The sequence below is a fragment of the Salmo salar genome, chromosome ssa19 (genome assembly GCF_905237065.1).
Source record: "Salmo salar chromosome ssa19, Ssal_v3.1, whole genome shotgun sequence".
Taxonomy (NCBI): domain Eukaryota; kingdom Metazoa; phylum Chordata; class Actinopteri; order Salmoniformes; family Salmonidae; genus Salmo; species Salmo salar.
In genome coordinates, this window is record NC_059460.1 from 67,414,291 (window position 1) to 67,428,719 (window position 14,429).

The window sequence follows — 14,429 nt, forward strand, 5'->3', positions numbered from 1 at the left end:
TCGTTAATCCAAGCCACATTTTTATTTATTGTCAACCACCAATATAATGTAGTGTTAAAGCCTTCACATATTTGATTCATAGCTTTGTATTCATCTGGAACTTCCCTGAGGATGCCAATAGCATCCATCTAGACAAAGCTAATCCCATCCTGGTCAAAACTCATCCTGTGCCTACTTTAGCCTCCTATAACTGGCCTCTGATGACTAACTGGAACTGGTTGGACCTATAACCCCAGGGCGCAAGTTAACCACCCTTCGTGGTAATTTCTGTCGTATGCGTCCTTTGCTGGTACTAGCCCACCCTTCATCAGTTAAAGGTGCTGTGAGGTTAAACATTTTCTATTCATCTTTCAAACCTAAGTCAGTCACATTCACGATTACTTTCAGCCATTAAAGTCATCTAAGTTCTCGGTGCCATTCTTGTATCTATAACACTGGTGCTCATCAGGAATTTAAGTGAACCTAGGTGGGTTGGCCAAGTATTTCAATCTGACCCACCCAGTCCCTGTACAGTTGTCTGCTTTCCCAGGAAGTTGTTTAATGTTTACCTTAAATCCTACATCTTGATCTTCTTTGACTCCTTATTCTGTAAGTCACTCATCAGTGTATTATATAGTTTATCTTCTACTTCTTCTCAATGACAACGGTATCGTATGATTAGTACCAGAAGGTGGTGGATCTGAATGTATCAGAAAGATTAGACTATGATGCAGCTCAGAGTCCCTACTCTTCCCAAAAACCGCCAACCCTCTCCTGCCCTTAGTCTCTCTGATAGGTACCACCCCATACTCACACCTCTAGGAGCACACAAAGTGATGAATGGTCGGGATAGGAAATCTTCGTTAAGGAGGTAACCCCCGGACCCTGTTGGTACTCGGTTCTTCTCCTAACTCTGTGTGTGATCAGCAGTGGATATGTGTACATACCTTCTTGCAGTGGATAACGTGGACCCAAGTGACTCTCTCAGCTTTTCTAATGGCAAAGGCAATGGTTTAACAGAACCTGGTATGGGCCTTCCCCACGGGGCTGCTTCCAGTCTTTTCTCCTCAGGGACTGGATCCACACCCAGTCTCTTGGTTGGATTGAGTGAATCACCTTCTCCTGTAATTCACCTGTTGGACACAAATTCTTGGACATACGGGTTTGGTTAACAAACAGTCTTCTCATGTGTTCTGTTAGTATTACTTCAACTTCTATGTCTACCTGTTCTGGTATCTCTAACTCTGGCATTCTATAGGCTCTACCTGATTAGCTAAAATGTCATCCATCATTTAAAGAGATAGATCCCAGTAAACCAACTCTAGGGATAATATCTTGACCTAATATTCTAGCTACCATAATCATGTCCACCAAGTAAGTTGGGAACGCTTCTACGCATTTACTATACTTATCTGTTATTGTTAAACACCCCTTCTTCCCCTCAATTCGTAATAGTTCAATAAGTCCATTTCCAAATGTTGGAAAGGATATTCTACAAAAATGTTGTTAAGTAATTATCCTAACCTGTTCTATCGCCTGCCCTACCATACTCCCCCTATTTATACATGGCTCAAGCCATGTATCAATATTGCTGCATATCTAAACAAATCATTATAGGAGTTCAAATAACATAATCAGATCAAAAATGACTAATCTGAACTACTCCACAAAGAAAAATTATTGTACCCTTATCGTCATTCAGTCTTCTCATTGGTTCAAATTTTCAACTGCGTCTAAGAACTTTAACTCCATCATAATTATCAGTTCTACAAATTTCCTTAAAGTCAGTATCACAAATGACCTTAAATTCACCATCCAAATGGCTTTTCATTGCGGCTGATCAGACCACAAAAGGAAAAGTCACCAGAGGGGTCAAAAGTCATACCACCCTTTCAGAACCGTGTTTCTTACTACTTTAGATAAATGAAGGCAAAGAACTTTATCTACATTTTGTATCCCAGGTTCCCAGAACATTCCCTATCAAAAGAATTTCACGTTTTTAATTAAAACTCAGAAAACAAAACCTCAACGATTCCATGGGTGTATAACTTCTAAGATTCCATATGTGTGTATACCCCTTTAAGATCTCCTGTCCCTAGGAATTTGAAACGCTCCTTTTTCCAGAAAATACAACCACTTGGTCAGTATTTCATCCTACTACACCGATTCAAAACCCCAAAAGTTAACTACAAACAAAACCTAATAATAACTCCACTGTACTTCCTCAAATCATTATCATTTGTTTTAAACTTCCTCGATGGTTCTGTGTACTTTAATTGAACATACACTACCCTTGGATTATATATTTTACTTCCAATCTATGAAACCCCATATTTTAACGTACTATTTGACTAATTTGACCCACGATTGCTTAAAACCTTAAAACCCCTTCAGTTTGTCTGCAAACAGGCCCATTCTGTTTGCTAGGAATACCCTGCCATTATACATAACTGTGTTTAATGTGCATCGTCCCTGTAAAATAAAATTAACTCCATGTATCGCTCAACTCCCGTAAATTCCTGCAATTCCTTTACACGCTTCCCCCTCCTGCTTCCACTCGGAACAGGTTTTGTCTGTTTTTCGTTTTAGCGTTTCCAATATTCTACCGTGCTCCCCGTCGACTGGGAGTCTGTTGGGTGCATTAATACTACCTTCTCTTATCCATTCCCTGTATAATTTTCCCCCTCCTTTTCCACTCTTTCCCGTCTCTACCCCCATTAATCTCTAGTGTTAACTTCAGTGCTTTCAGCACCCTCTCGGTCTCCTGGTTGGTCATATTCAATTTCAGTCTATGGTAACCTAACTATCAATGTTATTTTACATCCCTTTCAATTTCAGTCTATGGTAACCTAACTATCAATGTCAATTTACGTCTCTAACGTACGTTCCTAACGTTATTTATTTCCCCAGCGCTAGATGATATAACTCAGGTCGACCGTCCCCGACCTCTTATTTACCCACAGGTCACTCAAACTTGGTATTAGTACGCCGACTTAATACCCAATGTACTTCAGTCATTCAGTGGTTTACTCAGTATAACACCTCTATCCGTAGATCATTCACACTTGATACAGTACGCCGACTAGTACCTAATGTACTTCAGTCATTCAATGGTTACTCAGTATAACACCTTTATCCGTAGATCATTCACACTTGATACAGTACGCCGACTAGTATCTAATGTACTTCAGTCATTCAATGGTTACTCAGTATAACACCTTCATCCGTAGATCATTCACACTTGATACAGTACGCCGACTAGTATCTAATGTACTTCAGTCATACGATTAGGTTGACCTCCCAATCTTCATTCAGTCTTGCTACCAGTCCCAGACTTGACAGCCACGCTCAAACTTGGTACTTCAATACCTAGTACATTACAATCGCTGTTATACCTAGATCCATCCACACTCATTCCGGTTAAGTACGCCGACTAACCACATACACACTTGGTACTTCAAAACCTAGTACATTACAATCGCTGTTATACCTAGATCCATCCACACTCATTCCGGTTAAGTACGCCGACTAACCACATACACACTTGGTACTTCAATACCTAGTACATTACATTCACTTGTTATATCATCAACGATCGATCGGTTTCAAGATTGCATTTATCACACCACAACTCTCAAAATTGTTTCAAAATCAAATTATTAATGTAACAGGTGGACGTTCCACAATTTAATCACTTACATCAAACAGGTGCTTCACAAAATAAATTTGGATAATGCCAATATGCAGAACTTTAGTTATTCACAATAGGTGTCTGCTTACCTTTTGTTTGACCGGTCAGGATTTGTGAAACACACCGTCCGACGAGAGCGATGGCCAATCGGCCGGACAAGTTCCAGCGAAGTCCTTCTACCAGAATCACATTCGGGGTCACCAATTGTTAGGGCTGCGTCAATTCAATTCTGGTATCAGAACAAAATTTAACACTAGGCTACTGAATATATTTTCAGCTGTTTATTAATAGAATTAGTCAAGCAGAATAAATGGTAAATGCAATCTTCGTATATACGGGTTCACTGTAACACCTCGCAGGGCAAACAGAGAACTGAAAATGACATCATAAGTTCTTCATTAAATACTCTGACAGAGATAGTTCCCGCTCACTGCTGGCCTGTCAGAGGGAGGATGAGCGTGGTTTAAACTTACTCATCCTATCGTTGGCGTGCAGGCTGGTCCCAGCCTATAGACGCATCTTTGTTGCCAAGCATAGTTGTCTTCTAGCTTATCTTCATGTGTGTACCTGAGAGTCAGACACCCAAGGACAGTGCCTGTTCTTGTGCCACAGCCATTCTCCCCTCTATCAGTTCCTCACATACACCTGTCCATGAGCGGCCCCACAACCAGGCATTGTGTGTGTGTGTCACGAGTCTACTCAGCCTACACTCCTACTAGCCAGCAACCCTCCAGTTAGTCATGTCTATTATATGTTGCTCAATCTATGTTAATACAATATAAACCTCTTAGTGCATTACAGTCCGTTCATACTTAGGCCTACATCTACTGTAAATGGTAATGCATCACATCTAATAAGTGAAATAAAACCCAACACAAGTTAAGCAGTCCTCCGGGTATGGCCGTTTTGAGTTGCGTTTAGTGGACATATTCCACACAAAGTGGAGTGGTCGTTCGCAATGACGTGATGTGCCATTTCTGTTCAAGGTGAAGGCAGATTGACTTTTCGGATTTTAAATGGGCTTGGCTTTAGCAAAGCTTTTGACATTTTTCTTCACAACCTTTGTATCAGAGTCTATAGACAAAGCCTATGGGCTTATTTCTTGATCAAGCGGGCCCTGGATAGGGTCTCAAGTGAGAGCTGGAGAAATTAGATTTTTAACGTCCTTGCTCAGGGTGTTAATTCCTGCGGACCTGGTGCCCGGCAATTCCCCGTCAAGTCCTTGTGACTTATCTTTTACCCTTTTCTCAAAATGTCATGTAGTGGAACTTCTAGAGAACATTGGTCTACGTTTTGATCATCCTTTAAACCTTTGCTACCCTTGTGCGCTGACAATTTCTTTGGGTTGGGAGCAGCAATGTAGCGAACAGGTCGATTGTAGCGGTAGTCGTTTCAATGGCGACGTACTTTAGTTATTTAGACCGTGGTGGTTATTGGAATCATGGTTTCGTGGAATAAACTTTTGTGCGTCATCTCTCAACACTCCAATACCTGATAATGCACCCTCTAACTTGAGTGAGTGCTCCTGGTTAAACTTCAAAACTGAGTTGTCAGGGCCCTTAGCCTTGCAAGCTTTTGATGCCTCAAAAGCTGTGCTTGCAAGCTCTCTGAGTTGAGAGATAGGCAAGCCAAAGTGGGCTGTAGGGCCCAACTAGGTAATGAAGGTGGAATACATGTTCGATTGGTAGCAACTCTTCCATTCCTGTTTCAGTGAGTAGGCCAAAGTAAGCTGAAGAAGCCTATGATAGTAAGCTTGTGGGTGTTCATTCGGAGCTTTGACACTGTTAGCCAGTGAGCTATCGTGTTTGCGAGTCGCAGAACCACTGAATTCTAATTTCGAAGCTGTGGCAAGTTTAGCGTAGTCGCTGTGTGTTGCTGTTGTAGACGAATGAACCTCAACACGTGTCTATTCAACATTTGCTTCAACAGGTAAAGCCTGTCAAAACCTGTAGCATTCAGGTAGCCATCCAATGCGTCCTCTGTGTCAGCTAGGAACGTCTCAGTATCGTTTGGCTGACCTGGAATGGGGTCAAAGGTGGAAATTCTTGACGTGTTTGTTAACCTCTCTAGGGTAGGTGGCACCAAATCGTCCCACCTACGTAACAGCCAGTGTAATCCAGTGGCGCGTTATTCCAAAACCTCAACAATGCAAAAACTTCAATTTTTCAAACATATGACTATTTTACACCATTTTAAAGACAAGACTCTCATTAATCTAACCACACTGTCCAATTTCAAAAAGGCTTTACAACGAAAGCAAAACATTAGATTATGTCAGCAGAGTACCCAGCCAGAAATAATCACACACCCATTTTTCAAGCTAGCATATAATGTCACATAAACCCAAACCACAGCTAAATGCAGCACTAACCTTTGATGATCTTCATCAGATGACAACCCTAGGACATTATGTTATACAATACATGCATGTTTTGTTCAATCAAGTTCATATTTATATCAAAAAACAGCTTTTTACATTAGCATGTGACGTTCAGAACTAGCATACCCCCCGCAAACTTTGACATGTTTGAACGAACCTAAATAAGAAAAAAATGCATTTTGTTGAAAGAGTAGCCCCGCGCACGTCGGAACTTTTGGTGCAGCCTTCAGAACGCGCTAACAACAACAAGCTAATGGAACATAAATGATGAACTTTTTCGAACGAAAAAACATTTCTTGTGGACCTGGGATCCCTGGAAGTGCCTAAGGATGAAGATAATCAAAGGTAAGGGATTATTGACAATAGTATACAAGACTAGATTTGATATGCGATTGTTCCAAGATGGCTAGCCTATTGCTATTGCAAGCCTATTGTTCTGAGTATCGCATCCCCTTTTATCGCAAAGTGTGATTACCCAGTAAAGTTATTTTTAAATCTGGCATTACAGGTGCTTTCAAGAGATATTCATCTATAAATCTTAGAATGACAATATTACATTTTAAAAATGTTTTCGAATAGTAATTTAGTAAATTGTAGCGCTGTTTCATCGGATGCATTTGAGGGAAAATAGTTAGTCAACGTTACGCACGGATGTAAAATGCTGTTTTTATATACACTGCTCAAAAAAATAAAGGGAACACTTAAACAACACAATGTAACTCAATCACACTTCTGTGAAATCAAACTGTCCACTTAGGAAGCAACACTGATTGACAATAAATTTCACATGCTGTTGTGCAAATGGAATAGACAACAGGTGGAAATTATAGGCAATTAGCAAGACACCCCCAATAAAGCAGTGGTTCTGCAGGTGGGGACCACAGACCACTTCTCAGTTCCTATGCTTCCTGGCTGATGTTTTGGTCACTTTTGAATGCTGGCGGTGCTTCCACTCTAGTGGTAGCATGAGACGGAGTCTACAACCCACACAAGTGGCTCAGGTAGTGCAGCTCATCCAGGATGGCATATCAATGCGAGCTGTGGCAAGACGGTTTGCTGTGTCTGTCAGCGTAGTGTCCAGAGCATGGAGGCGCTACCAGGAGACAGGCCAGTATATCAGGAGACATGGAGGAGGCCGTAGGAGGGCAACAACCCAGCAGCAGGACCGCTACCTCCACCTTTGTGCAAGGAGGAGCAGGAGAAGCACTGCCAGAGCCCTGCAAAATGACCTCCAGCAGGCCACAAATGTGCATGTGTCTGCTCAAGCGGTCAGAAACAGACTCCATGAGGGTGGTATGAGGGCCCGACGTCCACAGGTGGGGGTTGTGCTTACAGCCCAACACTGTGCAGGACGTTTGGCATTTTCCAGAGAACACCAAAATTGGCAAATTTGCCACTGGCACCCTGTGCTCTTCACAGATGAAAGCAGGTTCACACTGAGCACGTGACAGACGTGACAGAGTCTGGAGACGCCGTGGAGAACGTTCTGCTGCCTGCAACATCCTCCAGCATGACCGGTTTGGCGGTGGGTCAGTCATGGTGTGGGGTGGCATTTCTTTGGGGGGCCGCACAGCCGTCCATGTGCTCGCCAGAGGTAGCCTGACTGCCATTAGGTACCGAGATGAGATCCTCAGACTCCTTGTGAGGCCATATGCTGGTGCGGTTGGCCCTGGGTTCCTCCTAATGCAAGACAATGCTAGACCTCATGTGGCTGGAGTGTGTCAGCAGTTCCTGCAAGAGGAAGGCATTGATGCTATGGACTGGTCCGCCCGTTCCCCAGACCTGAATCCAATTGAGCACATCTGGGACATCATGTCTCGCTCCATCCACCAACGCCACATTGCACCACAGACTGTCCAGGAGTTGGCGGATGCTTTAGTCCAGGTCTGGGAGGAGATCCCTCAGGAGACCATCCGCCACCTCATCAGGAGCATGCCCAGGCATTGTAGGGAGGTCATACAGGCACGTGGAGGCCACACACACTACTGAGCCTCATTTTGACTTGTTTTAAGGACATTACATCAAAGTTGGATCTGCCTGTAGTGTGGTTTTCCACTTTAATTTTGAGTGTGACTCCAAATCCAGACCTCCATGGGTTGATAAATTGGATTTCCATTGATTATTTTTGTGTGATTTTGTTGTCAGCACATTCAACTATGTAAAGAAAAAAGTATTTAATAAGATGATTTCTTTCATTCAGATCTAGGATGTGTTGTTTAAGTGTTCCCTTTATTTTTTTGAGCAGTATATAAATATGAACTTTATCGAACAAAAGAATGCATGTATTGTGTAACATGATGTCCTAGGTGTGTCATCTGATGAAGATTGTCAAAGGTTAGTGCTGCATTTAGCTGTTTTTTGGCTATTTGTGATGCATGTGGTTGGTCGGAAAATGGCTATGTGGCTACTTTTACGATATACTCCTCTAACATAATCTAATGTTTTGCATTTGCTGTAAAGCCTTTTTGAAATCGGACAACGTGGTTTGATTCAGGAGAGGTGTATCTATAAAACGATATAATTTGAAAAAATATTGAAAAAAATGTTTTATTACATTTTGTTATGCTAATGGGGATAGGATTTTTCGCTGGATGTCCGTCCCGCATACGGGACCGCACAGGGGTTAACTTTAATTAACCTGAGAAGTTGGTTCATGTAGGATAATATGGTAACGTTTAAAAATGTCTAATTTTAATTGGAAGAACCTGAAAAGGTAATTTGATCCAAGATGGCGTAGCAGTCAGACTTCTTTGTCTTTGTCCTGTCGTGTCCCTTGTTCTTGTTCTTGTCCTGTCGTGTCCGCTGAAGGCCCATTCTGCTAACTGCGGCCTGCTAGCTACATTTACAATTTACATTTTAGACATTTAGCAGACGCTCTTATCCAGAGCAACTTACAGTAGTGAATGCATACATTTGATATATATATAAAAAACATTTTTTGTCCCCCGTGGGAATCGAACCCACAACCCTGGCCTTGCAAACACCATGCTCTACCAACTGAGCCACAGAGGAGACTACCTAGAGATCTTTTTACATCTTTTTCTTCGCATATCTTTTTCAAATATTTTCCTAAACCTCAACTTCTAAATACTCTCCTGCAACCCGCCTCTTTTTTTCTAAAGTATTTCTGTTTACTTCGGATCTGGAATCCCTCAACTGAAGCTAGCCAGCTAACTACCTACCAGCTATCAGTCAAAAACCATTGCTAGCGGTCATCAGCTAACCTTTAGCTCGGAAAGCTCTCACCAGTTCGAACAACGTGACTCAAACCAGAGCATAACAGACCTATTGTTTTTTTGTTTTTTTCCCATATCCCCGGATTAGCTAACCGCAATCCCGGGTGACTACTCCTGGCTAGCGTTTCCATCCCGGAGCAAGCACCAATTAGCCTGAAGCTAGCCTGGCCAGAGCTCCTGTGCTGCCACCGAAGCCCACTCCTGGGCTACAATATCCGGACCCCTTCTACTGCCGGTACGGGGCACGGAACCCCTCCGATCCTCTACGACTGGAATACCGACATAATCTGCCCGAGGATTCCAACAGGCCCCTCAGGCACGACGTCCGCTACCTAGAGCTACTTGGAACCCTACTAATTCCATGACTGGTCTATCGACGTCACCGAACGAAGAGGCAAAAACAGACTTGCCCCAATTGCGACGTCCCCCAAAGGCTAACTTGCTAGTCCCAGTCTGCTACCTGCTAGCGTGCTTGCCCCGGTCTGCTAACTGCTAGCCCTGGTCTCCCAACTGCTTGCTTGCTAACCCGGTCTGCTAACTGCTAGCTTGCCAGCCCCGGTCTACTAACTGCTACCTTGTTTAGCCCCGGCCTACTAACTGTTAGCTTGTTAGCATCGGCCTGCTAACTGTCTGAATCGCCGTGTCCCCAGTCAGCCCAACCACTCACTGGACCCATATGTTCACATGGCTACGCAAGCCTCTCTCTAATATCAATATGCCTCGTCCATTACTGTCCTGGTTAGTGATTACTGTCTTATTTCACCGTAGAGCCTCTAGCCCTGCTCAATATGCCTTAATCAACCATGTTGTTCCACCTCCTACATATGCAATGACATCACCTGGTTTAAACGTCTCTAGAGACTATATCTCTCTCATCATTACTCAATGCCTAGGTTTACCTCCAATGGACTCACATCCTACCATACCATTGTCAGTACACTATGCCTTGAATCTATGCTATCATGCCCAGAAACATGCTCCTTTTACTCTCTGTTCCGAACGTGCTAGATGGCCAGTTCGTATAGCCTTTAGCCGTACCCTTATCCAACTTATCCTCTGTTCCTCTGGTGATGTGGAGGTTAATCCAGGTCCTGCAGTGCCTAGCTCCACTCCCACTCCCCAGGTGCTCTCATTTGTTGACTTCTGTAACTGTAAAAGCCTTGGTTTCATGCATGTTAACATTAGAAGCCTACTCCCTAAGTTTGTTTTACTCACTGCTTTAGCACACTCTGCCAACCCGGATGTCTTAACCATGTCTGAATCCTGGCTTAGGAAAACCACCAAAAACCCTGAAATCTCCATCGCTAAATATAACATTTTCAGCCAAGATAGAACTGCCAAAGGGGGAGGTGTTGCAATCTACTGCAAAGATAGCCTGCAGAGTTCTGTATTACTATCCAAGTCTGTACCCAAACAATTCGAGCTTCTACTTCTAAATATTCACCTTTCCAGAAACAAGTCTCTCACTGTTGCCGCTTGCTATAGACCCCCCTCAGCCCCCAGCTGTGCCCTCGATACCATATGTGAATTGATTGCCCCCCATCTATCATCTGAGCTCGTGCTACTAGGGGACCTAAACTGGGACATGCTTAACACCCCGGCCATCCTACAATCTAAGCTTGATGCCCTCAATCTCACACAAATTATCAATGAACCTACCAGGTACAACCCCAAATCCGTAAACACGGGCACCCTCATAGATGTCATCCTAACTAACTCACCCTCCAAATACACCTCTGCTGTTTTCAATCAAGATCTCAGCGATCACTGCCTCATTGCCTGCATCCGTAATGGGTCTGCGACCAAACGACCAGCCCTCATCACTGTCAAACGCTCCCTAAAACACTTCTGCGAGCAGGCCTTTCTAATCGACCTGGCCGGGGTATCCTGGAATGACATTGACCTCATCCCATCAGTAGATGATGCCTGGCTATTCTTTAAAAGTGCCTTCCTCACCATCTTACATCTAGACGTTCCGCTAGCGGAACACCTGCTCCAATATCCAATGATGGGCGTGGCGCGAAATACAAATCCCTCTAAAATCCGAAAACTTCCATTTTTCAAACATATGACTATTTCACAGCATTTTAAAGACAAGACTCTCGTTAATCTAACCACACTGTCCAATTTCAAAAAGGCTTTACAGCGAAAGCAAAACATTAGATTATGTCAGCAGAGTACCCAGCCAGAAATAATCAGACACCCATTTTTCAAGCTAGCATATAATGTCACAAAAACCCAGAAGACAGCTAAATGCAGCACTAACCTTTGATGATCTTCATCAGATGACACACCTAGGACATTATGTTATACAATACATGCATGTTTTGTTCAATCAAGTTCATATTTATATCAAAAAACTGCTTTTTACATTAGCATGTGACGTTCAGAACTAGCATACTTCCGGGGAATTTACTAACAATTTACTAAATTACTCACGATAAACGTTCACAAAAAGCATAACAATTATTTTAAGAATTATAGATACAGAACTCCTCTATGCACTCGATATGTCCGATTTTAAAATAGCTTTTTGGTGAAAGCACATTTTGCAATATTCTAAGTACGTAGCCCAGCCATCACGGGCTAGCTATTTAGACACCCGGCAAGTTTAGCCTTCACCAAAATCAGATTTACTATTACAAAAGTTTGATTACCTTTTGTTGTCTTCGTCAGAATGCACTCCCAGGACTGCTACTTCAATAACAAATGTTGGTTTGGTCCAAAATAATCCATCGTTATATCCGAATAGCGGCGTTTTGTTAGTGCGTTCCAGAAACTATCCGAAATGGTAAATAAGGGTCGTGCGCATGGCGCATTTCGTGACAAAAAAATTCTAAATATTCCATTACCGTACTTCGAAGCATGTCAACCGCTGTTTAAAATCAATTTTTATGCAATTTATCTCGTAAAAAAGCGATAATATTCCGACCGGGAATCTCCTTTTCGGTAAACAGAGGAAAAAACACAAAGACGGGGGCGGCCAGTGCACGCGCCTAAGCCCACAGTCCCTTGATCGGCCACTTGAGAAAGGCGATAATGTGTTTCAGCCTGGGGCTGGAATGACGACATTCAGCTTTTTCCCGGGCTCTGAGAGCCTATGGAAGACGTAGGAAGTGTCACGTTAGAGCAGAGATCCTTTGTAATGGATAGAGATGGCAAAGAAGTTCAAGAAATGGTCAGACAGGGTACTTCCTGTACAGAATCTTCTCACATTTTGGCCTGCCAAATGAGTTCTGTTATACTCACAGACACCATTCAAACAGTTTTAGAAACTTTGGAGTGTTTTATATCCAAAGCTAGTAATTATATGCATATTCTAGTTTCTGGGCAGGACTAATAATCAGATTAAATCAGGTACGTTTTTTATCCAGCTGTGAAAATAATGCCCCCTAGCCATAACAGGTTAAATAAGCATGCCCCATTCAAAAAATGTAGAACTAGGAATAGTTATAGTCCTTGGTTCACTCCAGAACTGTCTGCCCTTGACCAGCACAAAAACATCCTGTGGCGTTCTGCATTAGCATCGAATAGCCCCCATGATATGCAACTTTTCAGGGAAGTTAGGAACAAATATACACAGGCAGTTAGGAAAGCTAAGGCTAGCTTTTTCAAACAGAAATGTGCATCCTGTAGTACTAATTCAAAAAGTCCATGGAGAATAAGAGCACCTCCTCCCAGCTGCCCACTGCTCTGAGGCTAGGAAACACTGTTACCACCGATAAATCCACTATAATTGAGAATTTCAATAAGCATTTCTCTACGGCTGGCAACGCTTTCCACCTGGCTACCCCTACCCCGGTCAACTGCCCGGCACCCTCCACAGCAACCCGCCAAAGCCCCCACCATTTCTCCTTCACCCAAATCCAGATATCTGATGTTCTGAAAGAGCTGCAAAATCTGGACCCCTACATATCAGCCGGGCTAGACAATCTGGACCCTCTCTTTCTAAAATGATCTGCCGAAATTGTTGCAACCCCTATCACTAGCCTGTTCAACCTCTCCTTCATATCGTCTGAGATTCCCAAAGATTGGAAAGCTGCCGCGGTCATCACCCTCTTCAAAGGGAGTAGACCCAAACTGCTACAGACCTATATCTATCCTATCCTGTCTTTCTAAGGTCTTCGAAAGCCAAGTTAACCTATTGGGGCTAGGGGGCAGTATTTGCACGTCCGGATAAAAAACTTACCCGATTTAATCTGGTTACTACTCCTGCCCAGTAACTAGAATATGCATAGATTTGGATAGAAAACACTCTGAAGTTTCTAAAACTGTTTGAATGGTGTCTATGAGTATAACAGAACTCATATGGCAGGCCAAAACCTGAGAAGATTCCATGCAGGAAGTAGAAATCTGATTTGTGGAATCACCTTCAACACTTTGCCTATGAAACACACCGTGAGTTAGGAGTGAGTTAGGATTCATTCACTTCCTAAGGCTTCCACTAGATGTCAACAGTCTTTACAAAGTGGTTTGAGTCTTCTCCGGTAAGAACTGACCAAACGAGAGGATGGTAAAGTTGGTCATAGGTGGGTGGGCCATTACTACTATGACGCGGGCACCCGTGGGTACCCTCTCGTTCTGAAACGTTTAGTAAAACATTGCAATCGTCCGCCTTGAATATTATTGAAGCTCTGATTAAAAAAGGCCCTAAAGATTTATGGTATACAACGTTTGACATGTTTGAACGAACGTAAATATATATTTTTTGCACATTCGTGACGACAAGTCCCGCGCGCCTCGTACATTATGAGTAGCCTTCGGAACGCGCTAACAAGAAGGAGCTATTGGGACATAAATTATCAACTTTTTCGAACAAAACTACATTTGTTGTGGACCTGGGATGCCTGGAAGTGCCTTCTGATGAAGATAATCAAAGGTAAGGGAATATCTACAATAGTATATTTGATTTTAGATGGTTCCAAGATGGCGCTAACCTGTATCGCCTAGCCTATTTTTCTGAGCATAGCATCTCGTTTATTGCAAAGTGTGATTTCCCAGTAAAGTTATTTTTAAATCTGGCAATGCGGTTGCATTCAGGAGATGTTAATCTATAATTCTTTGAATGACAATATTACATTTTAACAATGTTTTCGAATAGTAATTTTGTAAATTGTAGCGCTGATCCACCGGAAGCATTTGA

The 14,429-nt window shown here is 42.8% G+C and overlaps 1 long non-coding RNA gene across 1 annotated transcript; it reads right to left on the minus strand.

Moving 5' to 3' along the window:
* Positions 1–1,400: 1,400 nt before the first annotated feature.
* LOC123729024 (uncharacterized) lies at positions 1,401–4,023 on the minus strand. The gene is made up of 2 exons (XR_006760780.1): positions 3,444–4,023; positions 1,401–3,348 (listed from the first exon to the last, which is right to left on the minus strand). It is a non-coding gene; the product is annotated as an uncharacterized lncRNA (long non-coding RNA).
* Positions 4,024–14,429: the final 10,406 nt, after the last annotated feature.